Genomic DNA, 17477 nt, shown 5'->3' with positions numbered 1-17477 from the left:
CACAGGGCCAGGGCAAGCCAGGAAATTGTTTGCCTAGCGTCCCAATCAAGTCATGGACCAGAGAAGAGGGTGGGGAACCATTGTGTGTTTGGCACATTTGTGAATTGTTTCTTCAACAAAGACTTTAAAACACACACACACACACACACACACACACACACACACACACACACACAACAGAATGAAGCTTTATATATTTCATCGAGAAGCACACAAAAGGACCCATTGTCAGGAGGAACTTTTGCATGAGTAATTGTGCATGACTTCAGTCTTCCCAGCTAAAGCGCAAGGCGTGTTGAGGATTTCTGTAGGCATTCCAGCATTGTCAGCAGCTGAAACAAAGAGGAAGGAGCTCCAAGGAGGAGCCAAGGCAGTCTGTAGCAAGACACACAGGAAATGGCTGAGGATGGAGCTCCGTTGGTGCAGTGCTGGCCTAGCTCGCCTGAAGCTCTGGGTTCGATCCTCAGCTCTGAATAAACAGGATGTGGTGGTGAGCACCTGTAAAACCCAGCGCCCGAAAGCTGGTGACAGGAGGATCAAAACTTCAAGGTCGCGCTTACCTGGCAGGTAATAATGTTCACAAAGGTGGTTTTCCCAGGGTGAGGCTTATCCATTGCCCTCCGGATGTGCTGACCCCAAATGCGGGAAACTGGACTGCATAATTTGTGGTAGTGGGGAACTGCGGTTCCTGCTCTCCCCTGAAGAAAAACAACAACAACAACAAACTTCAAGGTCATCCTGGGCTACATAGATCTCAAGGCCATACTTGGCTGGCTCTATGAAATCCTGTTTTTAAAAAAAAAGCCAAGAAAGCAGGAAACTGAGGTACTCTTTCCCTAACTTTACCTTGGTGCCCATTTTTTTCTTCAAGATAATTGAAGCACTGTCTCCTTCAAGAAGCCTTCCTGGACTGGAGAGACGGCTCAGTGGTTAAGGTGCTTGCTTGCAATGCCTGGGCTCCATTCCTCAGTACCTACCGAGTGCCATGCGGACATTGGCACACGCATCCGGAGTTCATCTGCCGCGACTGGAGGCCCTGGTGTGCCCGTGCTCTCTGTCTCTCTCCCTCTTGCTCTCAAATAAGTAAATAACTAAATAAAATATTAAATGTGCTCATACATGGAAAGTGCACAGACCGGTGTCTGGCACACAGCTCTCAGGAAAGATTAGCAATTATTGGTTTTATTTGTAGCCCCACTTGTTAGCGTAGGACACACTGTATCCTGGATCTATGGCTTTCTTCTCATTTTGCTTGAGGAACTTTAGGTCTGAGCTCCAGTACTCTAGAGGTGAAACCTACTAATGGTAGTTGGGAAAAGATGCCTGGGTGGTTTTATTAAATACCCAAACTGAGAACAAATATCATAGACACTCAATGACTATTCACTGGATGTGTGAATTGAAAATAAATGGGACCAGAAATAATAAATCCAGGTTGTACCATCATTATTGTTTGTTTGTTTGTTTGTTTGTTTTTCAAGTCAGGGTCTCACTCTGACCCAGGCTGACCTGGAATTCACTATGTAGTCTCAGGGTGACCTTGAACTCACAGTGATCTTCCTACCTCTGCCTCCTGAGTGCTGGGATTAAAGGTGAGCAGCACCACGGCCAGCTTGGGTTGTGCCATCTTTAGGAATATGAGGCATGGCTCTCTCTCTTAGGAGATGTCTCTTCTTGGAGTAGGGTTCAATAGAGAAACATGACAGAAAATAGAATGGAATACATAAAGAATCACAGTTTAGGACTAGAGGGATGGCTTAGCGGTTAAGGCAGCTACCTGCAAAGCCAATGGACCTAGGATCGATTCCTCAGGACCCACATAAGCCAGATGCACAAGGTAGTAGTACGTGCATCTGGCGTGCATTTGCAGTGGTTGGAGGCCCTGGCACACCCGTTCGTTCTCTCTCTCTCTCCTCTCTCTGTGTCTGAAATAAATAAATAAATAATATTTTTTTAAAGAATGACAATTCTAGTTATCGCAACATGTGAACAATACTGAAGAGGCAGAAAAGGCAAGGCAGAAGCTCGTGTCAGAGATGAGCAGGTGAACCCCCTCTTCCGTGTGTTTGTACGGATGCACTGACCAGGGTCTACGACAATTCCCATCAGAAGCCGAACGTTGACATTTTTTGAAGTTTGAATTATGAGTTACAACCTGATCTTTATTTTTTCCAATCTTTAATTTGACAAACATAATAAAAACTTTAAAGGTTTCAGATAAAGCATTTGTACCATTCTAATGTGTATTTACATGATATAGCATAATTGTTTTTTTTTGTTTATTTATTTATTTATTTATTTGAGAGCGACAGACACAGAGAGAAAGACAGATAGAGGGAGAGAGAGAGAATGGGTGCACCAGGGCTTCCAGCCTCTGCAAACGAACTCCAGACACATGTGCCCCCTTGTGCATCTGGCTAACGTGGGACCTGGGGAACCGAGCCTCGAACCGGGGTCCTTAGGCTTCACAGGCAAGCGCTTAACCGCTAAGCCATCTCTCCAGCCCGATATAGCATAATTGTAATTGACTGCTTTATCTAGTCAGTCTACAAAACTTACACTGACTGCTGCTTGTACAACGTTCAGTCAGGCACCTCAAATGAGATCCTATCCAAAAGAAAAAAAAAAATCAAGGAACTTATATGTGAATAAAGGAAGCAAGATAAACATATCAAAGATGAGGGGAAAGAACACTGAAACAGTGCACAGCAGTGCAAAAAGTCTGGCTTCACTCCTGTTTTTTTTTGGGGGGGGGAGGTAAGGTAGGGTGTCTTTCTAGCTCTGGCTCACCTGAAACTCACTATGTACCCTCATGCTGGCCTTGAACTCACATCAATCCTCCTACCTTTGCCACCTGCACTACCACACCCAGCGACCACTTCGTTTTTATCTGTACACTAAACCTGGTTGAACTTAGCTTTCTCAGTTACCAAATGAGATTGTTTGTGTGTTTGGGTTTTTTGTTTTGTTTTGTTTTGTTTTGTTGGACAGTCTTACTATATAGCCTCCAGTTTCCAATCCTGCTGACTCAGCCTCCCAATTGCTGGACTTAAAAGTGTGCATAGCCAGGCGTGGTGGCGCACGCCTTTAATCCCAGCACTCGGGAGGCAGAGGTAGGAGGATTACTATGAGTTCGAGGCCACCCTGAAACTACATAGTGAATTCCAGGTCAGCCTGGGCTAGAGTGAGACCCTACCTCGAAAAACCAAAAAAAAAAAAAAAAAAAAAAAAGTGTGTAGCATGACCACACCTGACTGCCGATGTGAATTCTCACGCCTGCATTATGAGATTGTCTTGCAGTGCACAGCAACAGTAAACATATGTTAGGTGAGAGGGGGGGAGAGGAAGGCAACGGCTGAGGTGTCACAGCCTGAGAGAAAAGCAGAGCAGGAGTGGACATGACCCCAGCCTCCTTCCACAGACACAGAGAGGAAAAAGGATTGCTGCTTTGGCCCCAGCTGTCAGCTGCAGCTTCGTCGAAGGCCACCTTATTTTGGCTTTAGGATAAGCAAGTCCAGAAACAGAGAGAAGGGTGGTCCCCAAGCCTGCCTTCCAGCCTGCTCTGTACATCTTCCAGGGAAGTAGGCCAGGCAAAATGTCCTGTTTAGAGTTCAGAATGACCCTCCATTCCCCAGAGGAGTCTCAGTACTGGGGCTACAAACTTAAATAGTACAATCACTAGTTCACCTACCCTTCAAATACCAGTATGAATAGAACACCAAGGATCACCTGATACTTGAAGAGATTCAAAAGTTTTGAAAGAAACCAAGCCAGGCGTGGTGGCTCATGTCTTTAATCCCAACACTTGGGAGGCACAGGTAGGAGGATCACCAGGAGTTCGAGGCCACCCTGAGCCTACATAGTGAATTCCAGGTCAGCCTGGTCCAGAGTGAGACCCTACCTCGAAAAAACAAACCAAAAAGAAAAAGAAAGAAAACAAGAATGAAACTGAGATTACCAAACTGAAGACATGCCAGAGGCGAGATGGATAATTAAAGGAACAAGAACAGACATTGAAATTGTAAATAGCATCATCCCTAGGAAGATTAATGAGGACATTGTAGCAAGTTGCTATGAAAAAGGAATAAAGAGACTGGGGTAAGGGCTTGATAAAACTTTTGCCACACAGATGTGAGGGCCTGTGTGTGGATCCCCAGCACCCATACATATGCAGAGTGTGGCAATGTGTGCTATAATTCCAGCACCAGGGAGGAAGAGACAGGAGGCTCTCCTGGGCAAGCTGGCTAGCCTTAAGTTTAGTGAGAGATCCTGTCTCAATAAACCAAGAGGGGAGCGATTAAAGAAGACAACCAATGCTAACCTCGACCTCCACATGCACATGCATTCACATGCACACACATGTGCACACACCCCTGCACATATGAACACACATGCACATACATGCACACCACATACACATGCAAAAAAAGAATAAGTGCTATGACAAAGAAACCAATAAAAAAGGAAGACGATTGAAAAATAAACTAAATAAAGTAACAGATGGGTTGAATAATCGCATAGCTATAGAAACAACAGGGTACAATTCAAAAGCTAAATAAGAAAAATCTCCCTGAATGCACAGAAAAGATCAAGAGTGGAAACTTTGAGAGGGTTCCATGTTACCCATCCTTGGTTGTATGTTGAAGCCTTCCCCTCCCCATGTAACTATATCTGGAGGCCAGAGCTGTGTGGAGGTGACATAAGTCCAGCGAGATCACAGTGTAGAGGCCAACAAAGTAGGGAGGTGCCTAATCCCTTCTGAGTGGAGGGACAGGAAGCCAGAGGCAGCCCATGGGCAAGCCAGGAACGGAGCCTACACCAAAAAGTTGGTAGGCCAGCCCCTTAGTTTGGGATAATACATTTCAGTTCAGCTGTCGAAGCCACCAAGAGTGATAAACTAATTCTACAGTATTTTGTCATGACAGTCCTAATAGACGATGTTGCCACAAAGGCTGGATTGAGAAGGACTCCATTCATTCAGAAGAAACAGCCAAAGCCAACTGAGGATTGTTAGGGAGGAGAGTCACAAAGAAGTAACAGAAAATTTCTCCCACCCAAAGAGGGCTCAAAGCTTCCAGGGGGCTGCCAAGAATCAGGTAAGATAAAGTTTACTTAAAACTTTTTCGAGGTAGTGTCTCACTCTAGTTCAGGCTGACCTGGAACTCACTTTGTAGCCCCAGGCTGGCCTCAAACCCAAGGAGATTTCTCCGCCCCATTTGGGATTAAAACAGTAACTACCACACCTAGCTCAAGATAAAATTTTTTAAATCCTTACTTTGACAACTCCTAGAGGTGTTTCAGAGTTGAAAAACGCCAAGAAAAAAACTCTTACTTATTTAAAGAGAGATAAGTTATCTGTAGAAAATGAAGGAGAGCCAGATGTGGTGGCACACACCTTTCATCCCAGCACTCCAAGAGACTCACATAGGAGGACAACTGTGAGTTCAAGGCTATCCCGAGACTACATAGAATTCCAGGTCCGCCTGGGCTAGAGCAAGACCCTGCCTTGAGAACCCCCCCCCAAAAAGAATAAAACTAAAAAAGGAAGGTGAGACTAGTTTTCTGACTTCTGAAGGCAGCTCTGAATGTCAGGCTGCAATAAAGCAGTGGTTTGAAAGAAAATAACTCTGAGCCGGGATAGCTAAATAAAGACATTTTTTAACCTGCAAACATAAGAAACATTTGCCTCTCTGAAAAAGTATCTTCATTCCAATCTTAGCATATGTGCTGCCAACATGAGTATGCTAAAGAGTTTTTTAAGGGTACAATGCTATGAAAGAAAAGCTGAATTATAAAATACTTATATATGGAATGATAATAAGGACAGAAACTTGCAAATTTTTCATTGTTTAAATGATAATACCCATGATGAAGAAATAGTAAAAATAGTAAAAAAATAAAATCATCCTAAAACAAGGAGAACACAGGAAGTGTTGGAGAAGAAGATTATGGGAAAAGCATAGATTCAACTCATAAGGGTAACGATTTCTACAAAGTAACTAAACCTATGAAAAAAAATTGGCTTCACTAAAAAAGAAAACTAACTGCAAAGACGAACTATGTTCATGGGTGCAATGTCAATATTGATAAGATGTTAGCTCCCCTTAAACTGAACTTTAAACCTAATAAAATCTCCATTAAAAATTGGAAACTTGCCGGGCATGGTGGTGCACACCTTTAATCCCAGCACTCGGGAGGCAGAGGTAGGAGGATCGCTGTGAGTTCAAGGCCACCCTGAGACTACAGAGTTAATTCCAGGTCGGCCTGGATCAGAGTGAGACCCTACCTCAAAAAAAACAAAAACAAAAACAAAAACAAAAAATTGGAAACTTGCTGGGTGTGGTGGCACATGCCTATAATCCCTGCATTCGGGAGGCAGATGTAGGAGGATTGCTGTGAGTTTGAGGCCAGCCTGAGACTCCATAGTGAATTCCAGGGCAGCCTGAGCTCTAGAGTGAGACCCTACCTCAGAAACCCCCCCCCCAAAAAAAGGAAACTTTTTTTAGTAGTGAAACGCTGAGTTGATTCTAAAGTTCATCTGGAAGAAACAAATGGTAATGAAAGCAATGAGCAAACAGGACTGGCTCAGTAAGTTCAGTTTAGAATCCAGAAGCAAGTATGTGCATGTATAGGAATAAACGTGGCATTCAAGATGTGAGAAAAGAATAGATTGTCTTATAAGACACATGGGACAATTAGCTTTTCACTTAGAAAACAAAAATTGCATTTTGTTTTGTTTTAAGACAGGATCTCACTGTAGCCAAGTTTGACTTCCAATTTAGGGCAGTCTCTTCTTTCCTTAGGGTCCTAAATGCTGAAATTACGCATGTGTATCACCATAGCCAGCTAAGGAAAATTTCATTTTAACCTTAAACTACACACAACTAAAGAGATATACAGGGAAAGATTAACACTAAGAAATAATATGGGGGGGATTGCCGGGTGTGGTGGTGCACGCCTTTAATCTCCTACCTAGGCAGAAGTAGGAGAATTGCTGTGAGTTCAAGGTCATCTGAGACTACGTAGTGAATTTCAGTCTAGCTTGGGCTACAGTGAGACCCTACCTCGAACCCCCCCCCAAAAAAGAAAGAAAGAGTATGGGGGTGCTGGACAGATGGTTTAGCAGTTCAGGTGCTTGCCTGCGAAGCCTAGGATCCAGGTTCAATTCCCCAGTATCCACGTAAACCAGATGCAAAAGGTGGCATGTGCATCTGGAGTTCATTTGCAGTGGCTCAGGGCCCTTGCATATCCATTCTCTCTCTCTGCCTTTCGAATAAATAATAAAATATTTTACAAAGAAAAAGAAAAAAGAAATAATATGGGGCTAAGAGAGATGGCTTAGTGGTTAAGGTGCTTGCCTGCAATGTCAAAGAACCCAGGTTTGATTTCCCAGGACCCATGTAGGCCAGATGCAAAAGGCACATGCGTCTTGAGTTCATTTGCAGTGGCTGGAGGCCCTGGCATGCGCTCGCTTGCTCTCTCTCTCTCTCCCCCCCATCTGCCTCTTTCTCCCTCTCAAATAAATAAATAAAATAATAATAATTTTTTGTTTTGTTTTTCAAGGTAGGGTTTCACTGTAGCCCAGGCTGACCTGGAATTCACTATGTAGTCTCAGGGTGGCCTCAAACTCTTGGCGATCCTCCTACCTTTATTTCCCGAGTTCATGGATTAAAGGTGTGTGCCACCATGCCCAGCAAAAAATATTGTTAAAATATTATTTAAAAAGAAATATATTGAATTGGATCCTTGCTTGAGGAGGTGTGTTGTTGGGGGTGGGCTTATGAGTGTTATAGCCAGCTCCCCCTTGCCATTGTAGGGTCACTCTCATGCTGTGGTGTTCTACTTGATGGTGGCCAGGAGGTGATGTCTACCCTCTGCTCATGCCAGGTGTTCCCCTGCTATCACGGAGCTTCCCCTCTAGTCTGTAAGCCAAAATAAACCTCTTTCCTCCCATCAGCTGCTCTTGTACCAGCAACGAGAAGATACAACGTAGTATCTATTGATACGGAATGTAACATTCTATAGTGTGATGTGACATTCATTCTATGCCATGCCATGAAGCTGATAAAGGGAGAGAGAGAGAATGGGTGAGCCAGGGCTTCCAGCCTCTGCAAACGAACTCCAGTCGCGTGCGCCCCCTTGTGCATCTGGCTAACGTGGGTCCTGGGGAACCGAGCCTCGAACTGGGGTCCTTAGGCTTCACAGGCAAACGCTTAACCGCTAAGCCATCTCTCCAGCCCCACTAGAATGATCTTATCTTTGGGATTTACAGCCATTTGCAAACAAAGATAGGGAAATGTAAGAGGAACCCATCTGCCCTCAGTGTAAATAATAAATTGATATAGCAATTTAAGAGAATTTAAAACAATAATTTTAAATAATGACTTGAAAACAGTAAAAAAAAAAAAAAAAAAAAAAAGAAACCTACATGGTCTTTTTTCTTGTAATTTCGTACTGCTAACATAAACAGTGGAAATAAACAGCCAGTTAGAAAATACTATGGTCTATCCCAGCACAAAGAAAGCTCAGGCAGGAGGATTGCCACAAGTTCAAAGCTAGCCTGAGCTACATAGTTACTATCAGGCCAGTCAGGGTACAGAGTAACATCATGTCTCAGAACAAACAAACAGGGGTTGGAGAGATGACTTAGCCATTAAGGCATTTGCCTGCAAAGCCAAAAGACTCAGGTTCAACTCCCCAGGACCCATGTAAGCCAGATGCACAAGGGACGCATGCCTCTGGAGTTCGTTGGCAGTGGTTGGAGGCCCTTGGAGGCCCTGAGTGCCCATTCTCTATCTGCCTCTTTCCTCCTCTCTTTCTCTCTCTCAAGTAAATAAATAAAAATAATTTTAAAAAATCACCAGCTCTGCCAAACTAGACATTTCCCCCATCCTATAACCCAATACACCTCTGTGTGGACCACAACATGGACATGCATGGAAAAAATTTGTACCCATTATTTAATAAACAAGATAGCTTGTAGAAAAAAGTGAGGCTGAATGTGGGCTTCCAAGATTTTTCCTTTTTAATCTCTACTTCCTTCCTTTATTTATTTATTTATTCACAAGCATACATGTGTAATGGGCATGCCAAGGTCTCTGGGCACTGCAAATGAATGTTAGACACTTGTGCCACTTTTTACATCTGTCTACAAAAGTGGTTTAGGAATTGAACCTGAAGCTGGCAGGCTTTGAAAGCAAGCACCGTTAACCACTGAGCCATCTTCCTAGCTCTGCTTCTTAATTTTTAAAAATATTTTATCTTTATTTATTTATTTGACAGAGCAAGAGGGAGAGAGAATGAATGGGCATGCCAGGGCCTCCAGCCACTGCAAACGACCTCCAGACACATGTACCTCCTTGTGCATCTGGCTAACGTGGGTACTAGGGAATCGAACCTGGATCCTTTGGCTTTGCAGGCAAATACCTTAACTGCTAAGCCATCCCTCCAGCCCTCTGCTTGTTAATTTAATTTTACTCTATGCTTTACTTTTGTAGTACTGGGGATTGAACCCAGGATGTTACACCTGATAAAAAAAGTTCTACCACTGAGGTGTATACCTCGATTTTATAAATATATAAATTTGTATCTTGAGACAGGATCTTGGTAGGTTAGCCTTGGCTGTCCTTGAACTTGATATGTAGACCATGCTGACCTCAAGTTCATAATCCTCCTGTCTCAGCCTCCCAAATACTAAGATGAAAGGCATGTGCCACCATGTTCAACTACTACAAGTTTGTTATTTTTTTTTAATTTGCAAGAAATATATTCATTTACTTATACTTAATTCCTTGAATTATTGAAACCTTCTTCATTTGACAAAAGGAGGAATATGATAGGCAAAAGAACTCGTGAAAACTGGAGAGCAATCTCAACATGTTCTCAGATGTTTTGGATGATAGGGAAAGATGGCTTAGTCAGTGACTGCATTTTTAGAACTAAAAATCAGACACAATGTCTGCCAAAGGATTTTTAGTGCATCTTTTGAGCAAATGAAGCAACTTTGATCATTCATTTTGAGGAAAAAAAAAAAACAACACTGTAGCATTTTTGGATCCTGTTAGAACTGAATACTTCCTGGTACAGGACTTTTTAAACCCTAGCATTCCACCTACCCCAGGCCCAAAGCCAGTGCTTTTTGGTCCCCTGACAGAACAGCGCTGACTTCTTAGCTGCACCGAGGCTTCCCCAGGTGTACTGTCTTCCCTGAGTCTGCCAGTCTTCGATTCCTCCAGCCTCTGTTGTCCCATCCTGATGGCAGCTGAGCCAGGCTGGGCGCCTGATGGCCATCCTGCAGAGACTAGCCCAGACAGTCCCAGCTACAGCATAAGCCCTGACCTTGGGAAAGTAAATTACTGGGAACTTGGCTGGAGAAATGGCTTAGTGGTTAAGGCATTTGCTTGCAAAACCTAAAGGACCTCGGTTCGATTCCCTAGGACCCATGTAAGCCAGATGCACAAGGAGGTGCATGCATCTGAAGTTAATTTGCAATGGCTGGAGGCCCTGGCGTGCCCGTTCTCTCCCCGCCCCCCCCTCACCACCTCTTTTTCTCTGTTAAATAAACAAATAAAAATAAAATAAAATAAATTTTAAAAAAGAAAATTACTGGGAACTGAAAGGAGGAAGGAACCAAGTCTGGGGGTGAGGGATATTGAGTGGAAAAGACAGGTTGAAGTAGGCCTCACAGAATATCTTCAGGCCAGTAAAGAAAATGGGAGGGAGCTAAGAACTAAATCCACATGGCACTGATAGTTCTAAGTGTGAGAGAAAGAATGTGATTAAAAACTGTATATTGGGGCTGGAGAGATGACTTAGTGGTTAAGGTGCTTGCCTGCAAAGCCAAAGGACCCAGGTTCATATACCCTAGGACTCACATAAACTAGATGCACAAGGTAACACATGCGTCTGGAGTTTGTTTGCAGTGGCTGGAGGCCCTAGCCCACCCATTCTCTCCATCAATCTCTCTCTCTCTCTCTCTCTCTCTCTCTCTCTCTCTCTCTCTGTCTTTCTCTCTCTCTCAAATAAATTTTAAAAAGAAAAACTGTATCAGTAGCTAGGTGTGGTGGCACATGCCTTTAATAATCCCAGCTCTTGAGAAGCAGAGGTAGGCAGATCACTATGAATTTGAAGCTAGCCTGGAACTACAGAATGAGTGCTGGGTCAGCCTGGCCTAGAGTGAGGCCCTACCTCTAATAAACAAATATATAGGGGCTGGAGAGATGGCTTAGCATTTAAGGCCCTTGCCTGCAAAGCCTAACAACCCGGGTTCGATACTCCAGTACCCAAGTAAAGCCAGAGGCCCAAAGTAGCACATTGTGTGTGAAGTTCATTGGCAGTGGCTAGAGGCCCTGGTGTGCCCATTCTCTCCCTCTCACTCTGTCTTTCTCTCGCTCTGTATATCTCTCCCTTGTCTCTCTCTGCTTGCAAATAAGTAAATAAAAATATTTTGAAGCATATATATCAAGGTAAATACATGAATTTATCACTAGAAAAACAAATATTTCAGTGTTGTAGTGGGCTCCAAGTGCTCTGCTGGGACACAAAGAAAGAACATGGCTCAAAAAGACTTGTGCTCTACCCTAGTGATTAGTAACTCTGAATTTCTTCCTCCTTCCACTAAAATGTTGATAGTGATAAAAAGTTTCCTGCAATCACTATCCAACAGACATATCAAATAATAGTTGAACTTGATAGCTAACATTAGTATGTGTTACTTGAAAACAACATTTGCAGTAAGTACTCAATCCTCACAATAACCCACAATGTAGGTAATATTATCCCCAGTTTGTGAACAAGAAAATTAAGGCTCAAAGAAGTGAGATGATTTGCCCACACAAATAGCTAATAAGATGAAAACACAGTTCTAATGGCAAAAGCCATGCTCTTCACCATTATTACTTCCCAGCAGGAAGGAAGAATAGAGAAAAAACAAAGTGAAGAGCCCGGCTGGGGCATTGATGGAGATGCAGGGGATCCTTTCCTGCATGGGAGCAGCTGCTGGAGATTTCCTAGAAATCTCCCATGAGACAGTGAGCTCCAGGAAAAAGGCTACCACCAAAATGAAGCAACACCCTTCACCCCCTGCCTAAGTACAGTGATGGTATCTGTGAGGGTGTTAATCACAGACTCGGTCATTACAAATAGAGCCGTGGGCTGGGCATTGCCTCAGGCTTTGAAAGCATCTTGCAATCAAGGCAGGTCATGTGGTAATAAGTCCGAACAGAAGGGTGAAGGGTCAGCAGGCAGTATGAAACGAGCCGGTCAACGCTGGCCCATGTGTCTGCAGCACGGTCCACTCTGGTTTCAAATGTTTTATCTTGGTGCTAAAGGCAGAAGCCCTGGGAAGAGAAGGTGGGAAGGAGATGATGCCTGGGGAAGATCAAAGCATAAACAAATAAAAGAAAGAACCACAGACTATTTATTTGTGTGTATCTGTGCATAGTAGAGATACCTAGCTTTTAGATATTAATCAAAGTCATTCTTCAAGTCTGTTTAATTTTCATTTATCTGGTTTTCAATCACCAAAAGTTCTTCAGATCTACAATCTGTTTTTTATATTATTTGCTGTTGTTCATTTATGAAGATTGGCCACTAGATTTGATTAAATCATTTTCACAGGATTTGCATACTGGTGGACTTGAGAACAAATTCAGATTCTATCACTTTCTAGATGTGTGATATTAGTTTCTTTCATCTGTTTAACAGGTATAATCATATCTATCATAGGATTGTTATGAATATTAAATAATATGTGTAAAGCACACAGCATACAGTTTGACATTCAGAAAACACTCGGTATTACCCCATAATCTTTATGCTTACATGCCGGTATTGACTTTGTGACATACATTTTTCTTTTCTAAAAAAATATTTTTTTATTTCTTAAATTTTTTTGTTTATTTTTATTTATTTATTTGAGAGTGACAGACAGAGGGAGAAAGAGAGAGAGGGAGAATGGGCACACCAGGGCCTCCAGCCACTGCAAACGAACTCCAGATGTGTGCGGCCCCTTGTGCATCTGGCTAACGTAGGTCCTGGGGAATCGAGCCTCGAACCGGGGTCCTTCGGCTTCACAGGCAAGCACTTAACTGCTAAGCCACCTCTCCAGCCATGACACACATTTTTCATGTGCCCAGAACTCATTCATTCCCTTTAAGTCTTTCATCAAACACTTAGGCACAGTACCAAACACTATCCTAGATGACACACAAAAAGCAATCTGCCAGATAGACATGTTTCCTGTCCACTCATCATGGTGCACTGTTAATAGGGGCAGATAGTAGTTATTGACGGTGATACCCAAAACACAGACTTAAAAGGCCATAGCAGGAGAAGTTAGGTCTAACCTTACCAGGGTGTAGCCACTCAGGAGACCTACCAACTCTAAGCTTGCCTTATCTATCTATATCATTTCTATTTAATAGTGGAATAATCTGAATTTTTAAGAAGCTCTCAGGCTGAGGAGATAGCTCAGTTGGTAATCCAAGCACAAAAACCAGAGTTTGACTCCCAAAGCCCATGTACAAAAATAAATCCAGCTCATAAATACAGCACTGGGGAAGTGTAGACAGGAGAAGTCCTAGGCTTTGCTGGCCAGATAAGGATGGCATTCCTGAGAGACTACATCCAAAATGGTCCTCTGGCTCCCCACTAACATGCACATGTGTGCCCCCACACATACAGACACACATTCACACATGTGTATACACATGCATACATACACCCACAAGGTTTTTGTTTTTTGAGGTAGGGTCTTGCTCTAGCCCAAGCTGGCATGGAATTCACTATGTAGTCTCAGGATGACCTCAAACTCATGGAGACCTCCTACGTCTGCCTTCTGAGTGCTGGGATTAAAGGCATGCACCACCACGCCTGGCCACGCACAAGTGTTTTAAGAACAATGTTCTGTCTTACTGATCTAGTTATCTAGCATAAGCTGAGAAGCAGTATAAATGCCACCCAAACTTAAGAAGACTTTTCCTGGCTCCACCTCTTGCCCAGTGGGTTGAGTATGGCAGCAAACATCCAAAGAGATTCTCATGTCCTGGTGTCTAATCTTTTATAGTCCCTCCCACATCATCCCTCCCACATTGTACTGGGGTTGGTCTTTGTGCCCAACAAAAACTGTAGAAGTAGCTGGGCGTGGTGTCACACACCTTTTATCCCAGGGAGGCAGAGGTAGGAGGATTGCCATGAGTTCGAGGCCACCCTGAGACTACATAGTGAATTCCAGGTCAGCCTGAGCTAGAATGAGACCCTATCTCAGAAAACAAACAAACAAAAAATAATTGAAGTGCTGTGTCCTTTCTGAAAGTACAAAAAAAAAAATATGTGGCTTGCCTCTTAGGTATATATTCCATGCCTAGTCTAGTTTGTAGAGGCGGTAGCTGGAATTCATGAAGGCTGTGAACCAGCACTATCTGGCCCAGGCACTATCAGATTCCTGACTCTCAGGCATGATGTGAGACCATGAATGTTTGTTGTTTTAAGCTGCAAAGTTTTGACAGTAATTTGTTTTGCAATACCAGATAAGTACTGGGCTACCTGCTCTTTGTGCTTGGAGCATTTTCTCCTCCCAGATAGGGCACTTACCACAGGGTGTTGTAATCGCCTGTTTGCTAGTCTGTCCCTTCATCTGACTATGGGCATAGGGCAATCAAAATGTATTACCTTTGCACGCTGACCTCCTGGTACATACCTTATATAGCAGGTAATCAAAAATATTGTTGGGAGCTGGGTGTGGTGGTGGACGCCTTTAATCCCAGCACTTAGGAGTCAGAGGTAGGAGGATCGCTGTGAGTTTGAGGCCACCCTGAGACTCCATAGTGAATTCCAGGACAGCCTGGGCTACAGTGAGACCCTACCTCAAAAAACCAAAATATATATATATGTTTGGATAAATAACTCATGAGCATAGCACATTAGAACTGAGAAGGCATTAATGTTTTACCCTTGCATGGTCTTCAAAGGCAAGCACTAACACCTTCTCCCCATTAAGCAGAGAAGGAAATGAAGGTTTAATATCTCACAGTCAGCAGCTAATAAGATCAGAACTCAGCCCCAGCTCACCCAATTCCTACTCTATGCTTCTTCCTGTATACCAAACTGTTCTTCATTAAGCTTGGAGAAAAACTCATCCAAAGATTAAGGTGCCCGCCAGAAGGCAGCTACTTGGGATTACAAAAAGAGAGTTAGCCAGGTGTGGTGGCTCATGCCTTTAATCCCAGCACCAGGGAAACAGAGGTAGGAGGATAACTGTGAGTTCAAGGCCACCCTGAGACTACATAGTGTATCCCAGGTCAGCCTGGGTTAGAGTGAGACTCTACCTTGAAAAACAAACAAAAAAATTTAAGGTGTCATCCAACCATGGACAGAGCACCATAGAAGGGACACTGGCAGAAGTGGCTCATTTATGTATAGATGAGGTCTCTACAGGCCTCCCTCGACACACACATATATACACACACGGACACATGTGCCTCTCACAAACAGACACACACATATGCACACACAAATATTTTAAGAAAAAAAGTTCTGTCTTACTGATCTAGTATCTAGCGTATGCTGAGAAGCAGTACAAATGCCACACAAGCTTAAGCTTCAGAAAACTTCCAGGTTCAGGATGCATTGGCCAGGGAGGTCCCTGATGCCTCCCAAACATTACAGGCCATTGCCCAGGCTCTTGGTTTCCAACTAGGAATAGATGCTAAGACCCTGTTGCTGAAGACTCCACATACTTGGGCTGCAAGGTCACTGAGAAATCCTGTTGGAACTGAGCCGAAAACCTCCTCCATTGTAGACCAGCTGACAGAAAACTGGGAAAAGCTATGCTGCATGCAGCTACATGGCAGAGAGAGATGTCTTCTGGTGGGGATAAACAACAGTTGACCCTGCAAGCCTTAAGTTGGGCCATCCAGGCTAAATGAGCCAACAGGTGCAATAATGACATGTCTGTTATGAGGGAAACCAACCGCTCTCTACTTGGACTGGAGGCCTGCTCCACAGGAGGGAATACATGCCTGACACTGAAAACCTATGACAGGGAAGTCATGAGCCCTAGGGGTGTAATGTCTGCTGGTGTCTGGCAATATATATATTATGCTCACCAAACTGCCCAGTAAGCACTTTTCTTAATGTTCATGCCCATATATTAATGCTACTCTCATTTTTGGTTAGAGAAGCTTCTTTTTTCAGATGGCGGTAACGTTTGGGATGATTCAAACGGAGCATAGTGCTAAGAAATGACAGAGGAGTGCTCAGCACTGAAACATCTCCATCACACCTTCCAAGGCTGAGTGTCCCTTGTGGAAGAGGTGGCAAGAAGAATGTAAGAGCCAAAGGAAGGATAGGACTCCTTACAATGCAGTCTTCCAGGCACAAAATGGCCTGGGTATCCATAACCTTACAGTACCTGGCACTACCTGCACAAGACCAGTATAATAGAAGGAAAAGCTGATGACATCGAAGTTAAAGAGAGCAGGGAGGGCATATGATGGAGAATAGAGTTAAGTAGAGGAAAGTGAAGAGGAGGGAATTATCATAATTTTAGTTTTCACTTATTTATTTTGTTTTTCGAAGTAGGGTCTTGCTCTAGCCTAGGCTGACCTGGAGTTCACTGTGGTCTCAGGGTGGCCTTGAACTCACAGTGATTCTCCTACCTCTGCCTCTCAAGTGCTGGGATTAAAGGTGTGTGCCACTATGCCTGGCAAATTATCATGGTTTATTGTCTATAATTATGGAAGTTGTCAATAATAAAAAAAAAAATTAAAAAAACTTCCTGGTTTCTCCTCTCGCCCAGTAGGTTGGGTACCTATGCAGCAAACTTCCAAGGAGATTCTCATGCAAGATCTATGCAAGACAACTGAGACTCAAGCAAACGTATTTAATCCCCTAGTTCAAGGTTCTTTTTCTGTCCTTTTTTTTTTTTTTTTTTTGTCTTTTCTTTTTTTCTGAGGCAGGGTCTCACTCTAGCCCAGGCTGACCTGGAATTCACTATGTAGTCTCAGGGTGGCCTTGAACTCACATTTATCCTCTTACCTCTGCTTCCCAAGTGCTATGATTAAAGGCATGTGCCACCATACCTGGCTAATTATCTTTTTGTAATCCCAAACAGCTTCCTTTTCCCAGCACTGGACAGCTAGGCTTGGGCTTCAGATCCAACTCCTGATTCTAGTACAGGCATGTGGGCAAGTTATCCCATTTCAGACGATCAGCAGACCTGTCCAAGGCAGAGACTTTACTGGTATGACTGTGTCCTCTCTCACCTTCAAACTGAGTTCCAGTCACTGATGTTTCAGGGCCAAGGTCAATATTTTGCAATATCCCTTTTTTGTGTTTTTTTCAAGGTAGGGTCTCACTTGAGCCCAGGCTGACCTGAAACTCACTCTGTAGTCCCAAACTGGCTTTGAACTCACAGTAATTCTCCTACCTCTGCCTTCCAAGTGCTAGGATTAAAGGTGTATGCCACCATACCTGGC

General features: G+C 43.5%; 1 long non-coding RNA gene and 1 pseudogene across 1 annotated transcript in view; one reads left to right on the top strand and one right to left on the bottom strand.

The window, feature by feature from the left end:
- The first annotated feature begins 552 nt into the window (after nt 1-552).
- On the top strand, nt 553-700 carry LOC123459907 (annotated as a pseudogene).
- The window catches only part of LOC123459229, a 32390-nt gene continuing 15480 nt past the window's right edge, over nt 568-17477 (bottom strand). The window contains exon 3 of the long non-coding RNA XR_006636115.1: nt 568-698. This is a non-coding gene — a long non-coding RNA (uncharacterized LOC123459229). The remainder of the gene's footprint in view (nt 699-17477) is intronic.

The sequence above is a fragment of the Jaculus jaculus genome, chromosome 3, assembly GCF_020740685.1.
Source record: "Jaculus jaculus isolate mJacJac1 chromosome 3, mJacJac1.mat.Y.cur, whole genome shotgun sequence".
Taxonomy (NCBI): Eukaryota; Metazoa; Chordata; class Mammalia; order Rodentia; family Dipodidae; genus Jaculus; species Jaculus jaculus.
The sequence above is the reverse complement of the archived record's forward strand: the minus strand, read 5'-3'. Positions and strand labels throughout refer to the sequence as shown.